Source organism: Lutra lutra, chromosome 1 (assembly GCF_902655055.1).
Source record: "Lutra lutra chromosome 1, mLutLut1.2, whole genome shotgun sequence".
NCBI lineage: Eukaryota > Metazoa > Chordata > Mammalia > Carnivora > Mustelidae > Lutra > Lutra lutra.
The window spans coordinates 203,445,317-203,460,455 of NC_062278.1; the positions used below are offsets into that span (position 1 = coordinate 203,445,317).

At 35.2% G+C, this 15,139-nt stretch overlaps 1 protein-coding gene across 4 annotated transcripts in view; it reads right to left on the bottom strand.

Annotated features, from left to right (window-relative positions):
- Positions 1 to 15,139, bottom strand: part of DOCK3 (dedicator of cytokinesis 3) — a 564,947-nt gene that overhangs the window by 383,489 nt on the left and 166,319 nt on the right. The gene's annotated exons all lie outside the window — the stretch shown is intronic.

The window sequence follows — 15,139 nt, forward strand, 5'->3', positions numbered from 1 at the left end:
CCCCCAACACACTGCACACCTCCCCCAGCTACTCCCCAACTCCATGGGCAACAACAAATATAACCCTTTGCAGACAGTTACTGAGCACATGCAGAAAGCCACCTGTGGGACTGGGAGAAAGCACAGAAACTTGAGCATTCAGCACTGCCTTAAGTAAAGCAAACAAGAGACTTTTAGAAATTGGACTGATTTTTGTGGGATTGAAAGAAACCATACAGTCTTAAGGATTCCACTCCAAAAAGGAACGAGAAGTGTGGAGCAGGTGCATCCAAAGGAAAGGTCTAAGAGAAAATACCCAACAGGGCTGACATAAGTTATTCCTCTACTAAAGACATAAGTAAAAATGGAGGAAGTAATTGCTTCTTCAAATGCAAAAAAGAAATGCAAAATTTCAAGAACATGAAAAATAAAGGAACTGATAGCACCAAAGGAATACCATTTTTTTCTAGTAACCAAGCCCAAAGAAAGAGATCTGTGATTTGCCCAATAAATAATTCAAAAACAGTTGCTTTTAAAAAGCTCAAGGAGTTATAAGAAAACACAGAAAGACCATTAAACAAAATCAGGAAAACAATATACAAACAAAATGAGAAGCTTAATAATTACATAGAAATCATAAAAAAGAAAACAGAAATTCTAGAGGTGATGATTACAATGAATTAAATGAAAAATGTAAAATAGAGTACCAAAAGCAGACTTGATCAGCAGAAGACAGAATCAGTGAGATTAATGATAGGAACCCTGAAATTATCTAGCAGAAGAGAACAAAGAAAAAAGAATGAAAAAGAGTAATGAAATTCTATGTGAATTATGGGATACCATCAAGGAAAACAATCTACGTATTACTACAGTTCCAGAAGGAGGAAGGAGACAAAAGGGGACAGAATCTGATTTAAAAAAAAAAAGTAATGCCTGAGAAGTACCCAAATCTGGGAAGAGATTTGAATATCCAAGTTCATGAAGCTAGGCCCCCAAAAACATTCAACTGAAAAAGATAAAATTAAAGACAAATTATAATAAAACTGACTAAAATTGAAGACAAAGAGAATTTCAAAAGCAACAAGATAAAAAAAAAGGTTGTAACTTACAAGGTAACCCTCATAAGGCTATCAGCAGAATTCAGCAGAAACCTTGCAGGCCAGGAGAGAGTGGGATGATACATTCAAAGTACTGAAAGAAAAAAATTGCCAACTAAGAATACTTCACCCGGCAAAGACGTCCTTCAAAAATAAAGAGATAAAGAGTTTCCAAGACAAACAAAAGCTGAGAGAGTTCATCACAACTAAACGTGCCTTATAAGAAATGCTGAAAGAAGTTCTTCATGCTAAAATGAAAGGACACTAATTAGTAACATAAAAAAATATATAATAAAAATACAAAGCACACTCATAAAGGTAAGTTTATACTTAAATTCTGATTTCTCTAATACTGTAATATGGCAGCATATTAATCAATTAACTCTAGTAAACAGTGAAGAACAAAAGTATTAAAAATAACTACAGCTACAGTAATTTCTTAAAGAATATACAATATAAAAAGATGTAAACTGCAACATCAAAAATATAAAATGTGGGTAAGAGCAAAAGGGTATAATTTTTATATGAGATTGAAGTCCAACTATTATCTGCATTAAACAGACTGGTTTTTTTAGACTTTATTTATTTGAGAGAGAGAGAGAGCGATCACAAGTAAGCAGAGCAGCAGGCAGAGAAAGGGGGAAGGAGGCTCCCTGCTGAGCACAGAGCCCGATGCGGGCTTCGATCCCAGGACCCTGAGATCATCACCTGAGCTGAAGGCAGAGGCTTAACCCACTGAGCCACCCAGGTGCCCTAAACAGACCATTAAAATGTGTTTTATGTAAGCCTTGCAGCATCCACAAACAAAAACCTGTAATAACAGATATTAAAAAGGTGAAAAGAAGGAAATCAGACCATACCATTTTGGAAAATCATCAGTTCACAAATGAACACAGTAAGAGAAAAAGGAAAAGACAAAGGAACTAAAAAAGAACCAGAAAACAATTAACAGGATAATATTAGTAAGTCCTCACCTACTAATAATGAAATGTAAATAGGTTAAATTCTCCAATCAAAAGGCATATAGTTACTGAATGAACTAAAAAATACAACCCAACTGCATGTTGTCTACAAGAAACTCACTTCACCTTTAATGATAAACTTCAGCTCAAAGGAAGGAAAAAATATATATATTTCCTGTAAATGTAAAGCAAAAGAGAGCAGAGTTAGCTACACTTCTATCATGCAAATTAGATTTAAGTCACAAACAAGAGTCGAAGAAGGTGATTATATAATGACAAAGGGGTTAGTTAATCATGAGGATAAAACAACTGTAAATATATACACACACCCCAAAAAACAGAGCATCTGAATATATTAAACAAATAATAATAACACATCTAAAGGGCAAAACAGACAATACAAAAGAGGGAAGAAAAAAAAGCAAGAGATTTCAATACCAATTTTTAACAATGGATAGATCCAGAAAATCAATAAGAAATTATTAGGCTTACTCCATCAGAAAGGATGAATACCCAACTTTTGTAGCAACATGGACGGGACTGGAAGAGATTATGCTGAGTGAAATAAGTCAAGCAGAGAGAGTCAATTATCATATGGTTTCACTTCTTTGTGGAGCATAACAAATAGCATGGAGGACAAGGGGAGATAGAGAGGAGAAGGGAGTTGAGGGAAATTGGAAGGGGTGGTGAACCATGAGAGACTATGGACTCTGAAAAACAATCTGAGGGTTTTGAAGGGGCAGGGGGTGGGACGTTGGGGGAACCAGGTGGTGGGTATTGGAGAGGGCACGGATTGCATGGAGCACTGGGTGTGGTACAAAAACAATGAATACTGTTACGCTAAAAATAAATTTAAAAAATTAAAAAAAAAGAAATTATTAGGCTTAAATTATACTTTAGACCAAATGGAGCTAACAGATATATAGAGAATATTCCATATGATAGTTGACTCTCTCTGCTTGATTTATTTCACTCAGCATAATCTCTTACATCCAATAACCACATAACACACTTTCTTTTTAAACACACACCGATCATTTTCAGAGTAGATAAAATGTTAGACCACAAAACAACTCAAGAAGACAGAAATCATACCAATTATCTTTTCTAACCACAATGATATGAAGCTAGAAATCAGTAACAGGAGAAAAGCTATAAAATTCACAAGTATGTGGAAATTAAACAACACATTCCTGAACAACCAATTGGCCAAAGAAGAAATCAAAAGAGAAGTTAAAAAAAGAACTTAAAACAAATGGAAATGGAAACACAACATACCAAAACTTATAGGATGCAGAAAAAAACAGATCTAAGATGGAAGTTTAATGGTTATAAGTGCCTGTAATAAGAAAAAAAAAAAAGTCTTAAGAACAACCTAACATTATATCTGAAGGAACTATAAAAATAATGAAGTAAGCCCAAAATTAGCAAAAGGAAGAATATATAAAGAAGTGCCATCTGGTTAAAGCCTCTGCCTTCAGCTCAGGTCATGATCCCAGGGTCCTGGGATCGAGCCCCGCATTGGGCTCTCTGCTCGGCGGGGAGCCTGCTTCCTCCTCTCTCTGACTGTCTCTCTGCCTGCTTGTAATCTCTGTCTGTCAAATAAATAAATAAAATCTTAAAAAAAAAAAGTGCCATCTGTACCCCAATGTTTATAGCAGCAATGGCCACGGTCGCCAAACTGTGGAAAGAACCAAGATGCCCTTCAACGGACGAATGGATAAGGATGATGTGGTCCATATACACGATGGAGTATTATGCCTCCATCAGAAAGGATGAATACCCAACTTCTGTAGCAACATGGACGGGACTGGAAGAGATTATGCTGAGTGAAATAAGTCAAGCAGAGAAAGTCAATTATCATATGGTTTCACTTCTTTGTGGAGTATAACAAATAGCATGGAGGACAAGGGGAGATGGAGAGGAGAAGGGAGTCGAGGGAAATTGGAAGGGGAGGTGAACCATGAGAGACTATGGACTCTGAGAAACAATCTGAGGGTTTTGATGGGGCGGAGGGGGGGACGTTGGGGGATCCAGGTGGTCGGTATTGGAGAGGGCACAGATTGCTTGGAGCACTGGGTGTTGTGCAAAAATAAAGAATACTGTTATGCTGAAAAAATTAAAAATTAAAAAAAAAGAAATGTAAAATGCCACAGACCTTCATAAAAATTTTATATTTTCTAATAAAAGTAAATATCTAAATGCAAAAAAAAAAGATTTGAGAGAAATAAATGAAATAGACACTAGAAAACAATAGAAAAGATCAATGAAATTAAGACCTAGCTATTTGAAAAGATAACCAAAATTGAAAAACATTTAGCTGGACTAATAAAGAAAATAAGAGAAAGAATCAAATAAATAAAATAAAAAAATCAAAGAGGAGGCACTACAACTGATACCATAAAAATACAAAGGATCATAAGAGTCTACCATGAAGAATTACATACCAATAAATTGCTTAACCTAAAAGAAATGGAAAAATTCCTAGAAACATATAACTGACAAGACAGAATCATAAGTAGAAAATCTGAACAAACTAATTATGACTAAGAAAATTTAATTAGAAATTTAAAACCTCTCAACAAACAGATGGTTTCACTGATGAATTTTACCAATGACATAAAAAAATCGTTATCAATCCTTCTTAGGGTGTTCCAAAAAATTGAAGAAGAAGGAACACTTCCAAACTCATTTTACAAAGTCAGCATTACCTTGATTCCAAAGCCAGACAAGGAGATTACAAAAAAGGAAAGGGAAGAGGGGGAAAAAGGCCAATATCCTGTTGAACACAGATGCAAAAAAACTCTCAACAAAATACTAGCAAACCAAATTCAGTAGAACATTAAAAGAATCACACATCATTATCAGGTGGGATTTATCCATCAAATGCAAGGATAATTCAACATATGAAAATCAGTATGATACATACATTAACAGAATGAAGGATAAAATCATATGGTCATCTCAATAAATGTAGAAAAACATTTGACAAAATTCAGCTGCCTATAATAGAAACTCTTAACAAATCAGGTATAGATAGACTATACTTCAACATAATCATGGCCATATATGACAAACTCACAGCAAATATCATACTCAATGAAAGCTATACCTCTAAGATCAGTAAGAAGACAAGGATGCCAACTCTCACCCCTTCTATTCAAAAAGAAGTCCTAACCAGAGCAACTAGGCTAGAAAAGAAATAGACATCTAAATTGGAAAGGAAGAAGTTAAAATTGCCTGTTTTGCATACATGATCTTATATACAGAAAACCACAGGGGTGCCTGGGTGGCTCAGTCAGTTAAGTGTCTGACTTCAGCTCAGGTCATGATCCCAGGGTCCTGGGATTGAGCCCCACATCAGGCTTTCTGCTTGGCAGGGAGTCTGCTTCTCCTCTCCTCTGCTCCTGCTCTCTCTGTCTCTCTCTCACTCACTCTCTCTCATGTGCATGCTCTCTCTCTAATAAACAAATAGAATCTTTAAAAAAAAAAAGAAAAAGAATACCATAAAGCTCCCACAAAATATAATTTTCAGAACTGATGAGACTTTTAAAGTTGCAATATACAAAATCAATATAAAAAATGGGTTGCATTCCTTTTTTTTTTCAGGGATAAAGATCTTTTATTGAGAAACAGTGAGAAAGGAACATTATAGGGTTTGGATTACTTTAATGGGCTCATAGTCCAGAGAGGGGTATGAGTTAGGATTCGAAGAGCTTTTTAGGGGTTGATGAAGTCATTAGGGAGGAACACTTCTTAAACTAACAATGAACTATAGATATAGAAATTAACAAAACAATCTTTTTACAATAGCATCAAAAAGAGTAAAATATTTAGGATTAATTAACCAAGTAGATGAAAGATCTGTACACCAAAAACTATAAGACACAGACAAAAGAAATAGAAGAAGACACAAATAAATGGAAAAATATCCCATGTTCATGGATTAGAAGAATAACTATCATTAAAATGTCCATACTATACAAAACCTTCTACAGATTCAATCCAGCACCTACCAAAATTCCCACGGCACTTTTTACAAAAATAAAGGAAACGATCCTAAAATTCATCTGGAAGCACAAAATACCCTGAAGAGCTAAAGCAATCTTTTTTTAATGTTTTTTTTTTCTTAAGATTTTATTTATTTATTTGACAGAGAGAGACACAGCAAGAGAAGGAATACAAGCAGGGGGAGTGGGACAGGGAGAAGCAAGCTTCCTGCCAAACAGGAAACCCAATGAGGGGCTCCATCCCAGGACCCCGGGATCATGACCTGAGCCAAAGGCAGATGCTTAATGACTGAGCCACCCAGGCACTCCGAGCTAAAGCAATCTTAAGAAAGAAGAGCAAAGCTGGACACATCACACTCCCTGACTTCAAACTATATTACAAAACTATGGTAATCAAAATAGTAAGGCACTGGCATAAAAACGGACATACAAATTTATGAAACAGAATAGAAACCCCATAACAAATAGCATGGAGGACAAGGGGAGTTAGAGAGGAGAAGGGAGTTGAGGGAAATTGGAAGGGGAGGTAAACCAAGAGAGACTATGGACTCTGAGAAACAATCTGAGGGTTTTGAAGGGGCGGGGGGTGGGACGTTGGGGTTACCAGGTGGTGGGTATTGGAGAGGGCACAGATTGCATGGAGCACCGGGTGTGGTGCAAAAACAATGAATACTGTTACGCTGAAAATAAATTTTAAAAAAATTTAAAAAAAAAGAATTCCCAGAAATAAGCCCATACATATATTGCCAATTAATTATGACAAATATGCAAAGCCTAGACAATGGAGAAATGATAGTTTCTTCAATAAATGGTATTAAGATAACTGGATATACACATGGAAAAGAATAAATATTTACCCTTACATCATACTAAAAAATCAACTGAAAACAGAATAAAGATTTAAATGTACGACCCAAAACCATAAAAATCCTAGAAGGAAACACAAAGAAAATGCTACCCGACATTGGTCTTTACAATGATATTTTGGATATGACACCAAAGGCATAGACAACAAAAACCTAAAATAGGTAATTAGGATAACATCAAACTAAAAAGCCTCTGTACAACAAAGGAAACTCAACAAAATGAAAAGGCAACATATAGAATGAAAGAAAAATATCTGCAAATTGTACATCTATCTCCTATAACCCCTACAACTCAGAAACAAAAAAACCTGACTTAAAAATGGGCAAAGAAACTGAATAGACATTCTCCATAGACATAAAAATGGCCAAAAAATACATGAAAAGGTGTTCAACATCACTAATCATCAGGGGAATACAAACCAAAACAATGACATCACCTCATATTTGTTAGAATGGCTATTATCAAAAAACAAAAGATAACAAGTCTTGGTGAAGATGAGGAGAAAGCAAACTCTATACACAAGGGGTGGCATATAAACTGGTAAAGCCATTATATAAGACACCATTTAGGTTCCTCAAAAAATTAAAAATAGAACTACCATGTGATCATGGAATTCTACTCTGATCATACACACACACACATACACACACACACATGCGTGCGCAAGATATAATCTTAACTATAAACTCAATATTGTCTCAAAGAGATAGCTGCAGTCCCACATTCATTACAGCATTATTCACAATAGCCAAGACATGGAAAAATCTAAGTGTCTATCAATGTATGAAGAGATAAAGATGATGTGATATACACACACACAATAGAATATTGGTCAGCCAATGGAAAGAAGGAAATCCTGCCATTTGCAACATAGTAAAATGGGAGAACGTTATGCTAACTGAAATTAGCCAGACATAGACAAAATAAATACATAAATAAAATTTAAAAATTATGAAAATAAAAAAAATATTTGTGTTCTAAAAAAAGACAATTCTGTATGATTTCACTTGTATATGGAATCTATATATAAATAAGTAAATAAACATCAAACACATATGAGAGTAGAATGATTGCTACCAGGGGCTGAGGGGTGGGGGAATTATAAACATGCTGGTCAAAGGGTAAAACCTTTCAGTGATAAGCTAAATAAGAAACTTATATAAGCTAATGAATAAACCCTGAGATTCTAATGTATTGCATATTCACTATTATTAACAAAACTGTGTTGTGTACTAGAAATTTGTTAAGAGAATAGATCTTATGCATTTTTACCAGAAAAAAAAACTGTGAGGTAATAGATGTGTTAATTAACCTAGCTGTGGTAATAATTTCACAAAGTATACATATATCAAATCATCACATTAAGCACATTAGAAACATAAAACTTATTTGTCTACTATACTTCAATAAAGTTGAAAAAAATAAGCAAAATCAAAATTAGGAACAGAAGAGAACTTCCTAATTTGATGAAAAGCACCACAAAGAAGCATTATACTTAATGGTGAAACAATGAACATTTTCCCCTAAGATCAGGAGTAAAGCAAAGAAGTCTACTTTCACCATTCAGATTCACCAAAGTGCTGAAAGTTCTAGCCAGTGCAATAAGGTATTAATTTTAAAAAGGAAACAAAAGGCATTCAGTTCACAAATGAAGAACTAAAAATGACCCTATTTACAAAGGACATGATTGTCAATGTAGAAAATCCCAAAGGAAGCTTAAGAAAAAAACAAACAAAGAAAAACCTCCTACAACTAATAAGATAGTTCAATAAGGTCACAGGATACAAATTAATGTACACAAATCAACTGTATTTCTACATACTAGCAATGAATCTGTGCACACTGAAAATAAAAATACACCATTTATAATCTCTCAAACATAGGATATACTTGATATGAATCTAACAAAACAGATACATAACTTGCATATGGAAAAGTCAAAAATACTGATAAATCAAAGAGCTATGCTATGTGCATAGAAACCTGAAGACAGCATAATATGTCAGTTTTCCCCAAACTGATACATATTTGTTAATATGATGCCTATAAAATCCTAGCAAGATCTTTTACATATACTCAAGATTATCCGAAAATTGATATAGAAAAGGCGGAAACTAAAATACCTGAAAGAATTTTTAAATAGAATGAAGTATGAGGGACCACCTTGTGGCACAAATGGTTAGGTGTCTGACTCTCGGTTTCAGCTTAGGTTGTGATCCCAGAGTGGGATCAACCCCCATGTCAGGCTCAGAGCTCAGCATGGAGTCTGCTTGAGATTCTCTCTCCCTCTCACTGCCCCTCTGGCTATGCGCTCTCTCTCTCTAAAAGAAAGAGATAAATCGGGGCGCCTGGGTGGCTCAGTGGGTTAAGCCGCTGCCTTCGGCTCAGGTCATGATCTCAGGGTCCTGGGATCGAGTCCCACATCGGGCTCTCTGCTCAGCAGGAAGCCTGCATCCCTCTCTCTCTCTCTCTCTCTGCCTTCCTCTCCGTCTACTTGTGATCTCTCTCTGTCAAATAAATAAATAAATCTAAAAAAAAAAAAGAGATAAATCTTTTTTAAAAAAATAATAAAGTATGAGAATAAAATTTATCTGATTTTAAGACTTGTCATACAACTACAGAAATCAAGACTGAGCAGTACTGACAGATAGAAAAATAGATCAATGGAAGAGAACAGAGAAACCAGAATTAGACACCACAAACATATATATTTTATAATAGTAATTTAACAGAGAAAAAAATAACATTTTCACAAATAAAAACTGAACATCCAAAAGCAAAACTAGCAAAATCAAAGATAGGATAAGTCAACCTATCAAACCTGCTCTAAAAATTAACTTCAGAAAGATCACGTGAAACTGTAACTTTAGAAAAAATGTAAAAGGAAATCTTCTACACAGGAGACCTAGGAGTAGGCAAAGAACTTAAAGCTTACACCAAATGCACAATCTATGAAAGAAAACACTGATAAATCACATTTCACCAAAATTTACAACTTTCTCTATGAAAGATTAAAGAACATAAAAGGAAAAGCTACAGATGGAGAGAAAAATTTTCAAACTACACATCTGATATAAAACTAGTATCTAGAATATATAAAGAACTCCAAAACACAAAAGTTAAAAACAGAAAGTCCAGTTAGAAAATGGGTAAAAGGAGTGAAGAGCATATATAGATGGCGAATAAATATGTGAAGAGACAGGTGGTTCAACATCATTAGCCATTAGGGAAATGCAAATTAAAACTACAATTTAAAAAACTGCAGTGAGATACCACTACACCCATCAGAATGACTAAGATAGAAAATAGTGACAAAATCAAATGCTGGCAAGAAAGCAAAGAACCTAGATCTCTCATACACTGCAGGTGGAAATGTAAAATGACACCACCTGTCCAGAAAATGGCTTGGGGGGGGCGCCTGGGTGGCTCAGTGGGTTGGGCCGCTGCCTTTGGCTCAGGTCATGATCCCAGGTCCTGGATTCGAGCCCCACATCGGGCTTTCTGCTCAGCAGGAAGCCTGCTTCCTCCTCTCTCTCTCTGCCTGCCTCTCCGCCTACTTGTGATTTCTCTCTGTCAAATAAATAAATAAAATCTTTAAAAAAAATGGTTTGGCAGTTTTTAAAAAAACTAAATCTACAACTACCATATAAGCCAACAAGTGCATGCCTAGGCATTTACCCCAGAAAAATATAAACATTTGTTCACAAAACTATAAAAACCTATACATGTATGTTTATAAAAGTTCTCTTTTAATAGTGAAAAACTGGAAAGATAACCTTCAAAATGTGAATGGTTAAACAAATGGTGGTACATCCATACCATGAAAGATAACTCAAAAATAAAAAGAAATGTATTATTAATATATGCAAAAACATTGACAAATCTCTACAGAGTTATGCTGAATGAAAATTTCAAATTCCAAATGCTGCATACTGTATGGTTCCACCTACATACATTTTTAAATGACAAAATTATTTAAAAAAAACAGAGAACAGATTACTGGTTACCAGAGTTTACCAGGAAGTAAAGGTAGAGGGACATGGATACAGCTATAAAAGGGCAACATGAGAGAGGGGTGATGGTGGAAATGTTCTGCCTCTTCATTATACTAATGTCTTTATCTTGGCTTTGATACTGTACTACAGTTTTACAAGATGTTATCAATGGAGGACTTCAGTATCTGTTTATTATAACTGCATATAACTCCTTAATTATCTCAAAAATATAAAGTATAAAAGAAAACCAGGATCTGCCGTCTGTCAAAAACAACAAAAAAACTGTACAAAATATGTGAAGCAACTGTTTTCAGACACTGGACAACAGGATAGGAATGTGTGGTCACTAAGAGAAGGGAAACAAAAGAAGTGAATCATATAATTTCCCAACACTTTTTGTCTAGAGGCCTTTATAGATCAGAAAGAGACAGCACAGAGCAAAGCACTGTCATATGTTAGTGAAAAGAAGAGTGGGAGGCTGGATATTGTGCGACAGAACAGAAGGGAATCATGAAGACCAAGAATTAAAGGATTCCTCACAGAGATTTCCTTTAGTTTCTGCCTGAAAACTAAGCTGTAATTGCATAGAGTAAGACTCTATGAGGACAGGGAAAGAGCAATTAATAGGCAGTTATAAGTTAAACAATTCCTGGAGCAAACATAAGATTGGTACACATTTTAGTTCTAATCCAGCAGAGGGGAAAAAACTCAGTGCACACATGAGTTTTTCAATAAAGACTCAGTGAGATTGCATGTTAAGGATAAGGTCAAAGAATCCCAGAGTAAAGGCTACTCTAGGCATACTCTAACAAACCTTAAGGATCAAGCTGAATTACAAGTAAATTAATTGCCTGCAAAAATGAATTAAACTTTTAGGGGCACTTGGCTGGTTCAGTCAGTAAAGCATGCAATTCCTGATCTCAGGGTCACAAGTTCAAGCCCCACAATGGATGCAGGGCCTAAGAAGAAAGAAGAAGGAGAAGGAGAAGGAGGAGAAGAAGAAGAAAGAAGAGGAGGTGGTGGTGGAAGAGAAGGAGGAGAAGAATTAAGCTTTCTTTAAAGAAGATGACAAAATTCAGGTCAAGAAATTCATCATAACTTCAAAATTCTAGGAAACAAAACAAAACTACCAGCTGTGAGAAAATATAAGCCAAAACCAGTAGAAAAAGCTATCAATAAAAACAGACTAAAAATGATACACAATGGGAACTGGCAGAAAAGACGTTTAAAACAGCTATTAAATCTGCTCAAAAATGTAAAAAAGGGCAACTGGGTGGCTCAGTCATTAAGCCTCTACCTTTGGTTCAGGTCATGATCTCAGGGTCCTGGGATCAAGCCCCACATCAGGCTCCCTGCTCAGTGGGAAGCCTGCTTCTCCCTCTCCCACTCCCCCTGCTTGTGTTCCCTCTCTTGCTGTCTCTCTCTGTCAAATAAATAAATATTTTTTAAAATTTTAAAAGAAAACATAAGCATAATGAAAATGCAATAAATACATAAAATGGAAAATGGAAATAAAAGAACTAAAAAACACATCTAAATGAAAATGTTCATTCAAGGTGTTTAATGGCAGATTAAATACTATAGAAGAAAGAGGAGCACACTTGAAGACCTAGTATTAAAACTATCCAAATAAATGAACAAAGTAGCAAAGAAGTATTTGAGGGAATCATAGAAAAAATGTCTAAATTATTTAATTTCTAAATTATTTCTTTTCAAGTTTTTACTTAAATTCAGGTAGTTAACATACAGTGTAACATTAGTTTCAGGTGTAGAATTCAGTGGTTCATCACTTGCATGATAAGGCTGCATAAGTGCAGCCTCCTTAATATCCACAATAGCCAAACTGTGGAAGGAGCCAAGACGGCCTTCAACAGACAAATGGATAAAGAAGATGTAGTCCATTTATACAATGGAATAATACTCAGCCATCAGAAAGGATGAATAGCCAACATTTGTATCAACATGGATGGAACTGGAGGGGATTATGCTAAATGAAATAAGTCAAACAGAGAAAGACAATTACCATGGTTTCACTTATTTGTGGAACATAAATAATAGCATGGAGGACATTAAGAGAAGGAAGGGAAAAATGAAGGGGAGAAATCAGATGAGGAGACAAACCAGGACAAACTATGGACTCTGGGAATCAAACTGAGGTTTTTGGGGGGGGAGGGGATGGGTGAGCCAGATGGTGGATATTAAGGAAGACACAGATTACATGGAGCACTGAGTGTTATATGCAAATTATGTATCATGAAACACTACATCAAAAACTAATGATGTATAGTATGCTGACTAACATAATAAAAAAAAATTTTAAGTGCATGGGTATTAAGATTAATACCCATCACACATTTAAGCCATCTCCTCTCTAGCAATCCTCAGTTTGTTCTCTATGGTTAAGAGTTTGTTTTTTGGTTTGACTCTCTTCTTTTCCATTTTCATCTGTTTTGTTTCTTAAATTCTACACATGAGTGAAATCATATGGTACTTCTCTTTGACTGACTTATTTTGCTTAGCACAGTACTCTCTAGCTCCATCCATGTCATTATGAATAGCAAGATTTCATTCTTTTTGATGGCTGCATAATATTCCATTGTATGTATATACCACATCATCTTTATCCAATGATCAGTCAATGGACATCTGGGCTGTTTCAATAATTTGGCTATTGTTGATAATGGTACTACAAACAATAGGGTGCATGTGCCCTTTTGAATTAGTATTTTTTAATTATTTGAGTAAAAACCTAGTAGTACAATTGCTAGGTCACAGAGTAGTAATATTTTTAACTTTTTCAGAAACCTCCGTACTGTTTTACAGAGTGGCTGCACCAAACTGCATTTCCACCAACAGTGTAAGAGGGTTCCCATTTTTAACTTCTTAATTAAATGAAAAACATAAACTCACAGATATAGTCAGCATCATGATATAAATTTGGATAAAACACAGACACAAACAATACCAAAATATATCATAAGCAAACTGCCAAAAAACAATGATAAATAGAAAACCATAAAAACATCCAGAAATAAAAGCAAAATAAAAATTTTAAGTAACTGTAGTATAAGAAACAAAAATAAGAATACTTTTCATCAGAAATATTGCAAAGCCAGAAGACAATGGACTGACATATTTAAATGTAAACCTAGAAAATAAATAAGTAAATAAATAAATAAATGTAAACCTATAATTATACATCCAATGAAAATCTTTTAAAAATAAAAGTAAATAAGCCCAGCATATGTAATGTGACTAGGATAATAAAAAAGAAGAGAGTTTTGTTATACTGAACAGATGAATTATTGAACATTTTATCAAAAACCAAGGATGTTACTTGACTCTCTCTGCTTGACTTCTTTCATTCAGCATAATCTCTTCCAGTCCCATCCATGTTGATATAAAATTTGAGTATTCATCCTTTCTGATGGAGGCAAAATACCCCATTGTATACATGAAGCATATCTCTTTTATCCATTTGTCCATTGAAGGGCAACTTACGGTTTCACTGACTTATGGAGCATAAGGAATAACAGGGAGGACATTGGGAGATGGAGTGGAGAAGTAAGATGGGGGAAATCGGAGGGTGAGACAAACCGTGAGAGACTGTGTACTCTGAGAATCAAACTGAGGGCTTCAGAGGGGAGGAGGGTGGAGGGTTCGGTGAACCTGGTGGTGGGTATTATAGAGGGCATGTATTGCATGGAGCACTGGGTGTGGTGCATAAACAACTAACGTTGGAACATGAAAAGAAATAAAATAAAATAAAATGGAAAACAATAACGAAGATGTACTACATCTTGGCTAGTTGAATTTAAATTCAAAAAGAGAGAATTTAGAAATAATGGACAGAGGGACCTGAGTGGCTCAGTGGGTTAAAGCTTCGGCCTTCGGCTTGGGTCATCTTCCCACGGTCGTAGGATCAAGCTGAGCATCAGGGGTGTGTGGGGGGGGTCTCTGCTCAGCGGGGAGCCTGCTATCCCCTCTCTCTTTCTGCCTCCCTCTTTGCCTATTTGTGATTTCTATCAAATAAATAAATAAAATCTTTTGAAATAAAAAAATAATGGATAAAATGTTTAAAATCAAAAGTTAACTTTTTTTAAAAAACCAACAAAGCAAGAAAAATTTACAGAGATTTGATCAAGAAAAAGGTCACAATTCCTAAAATCTGGAATGAAGGAGGAATTACTGCTAAATATCTTAAAGACATTAAGAAACAATAAATAAAT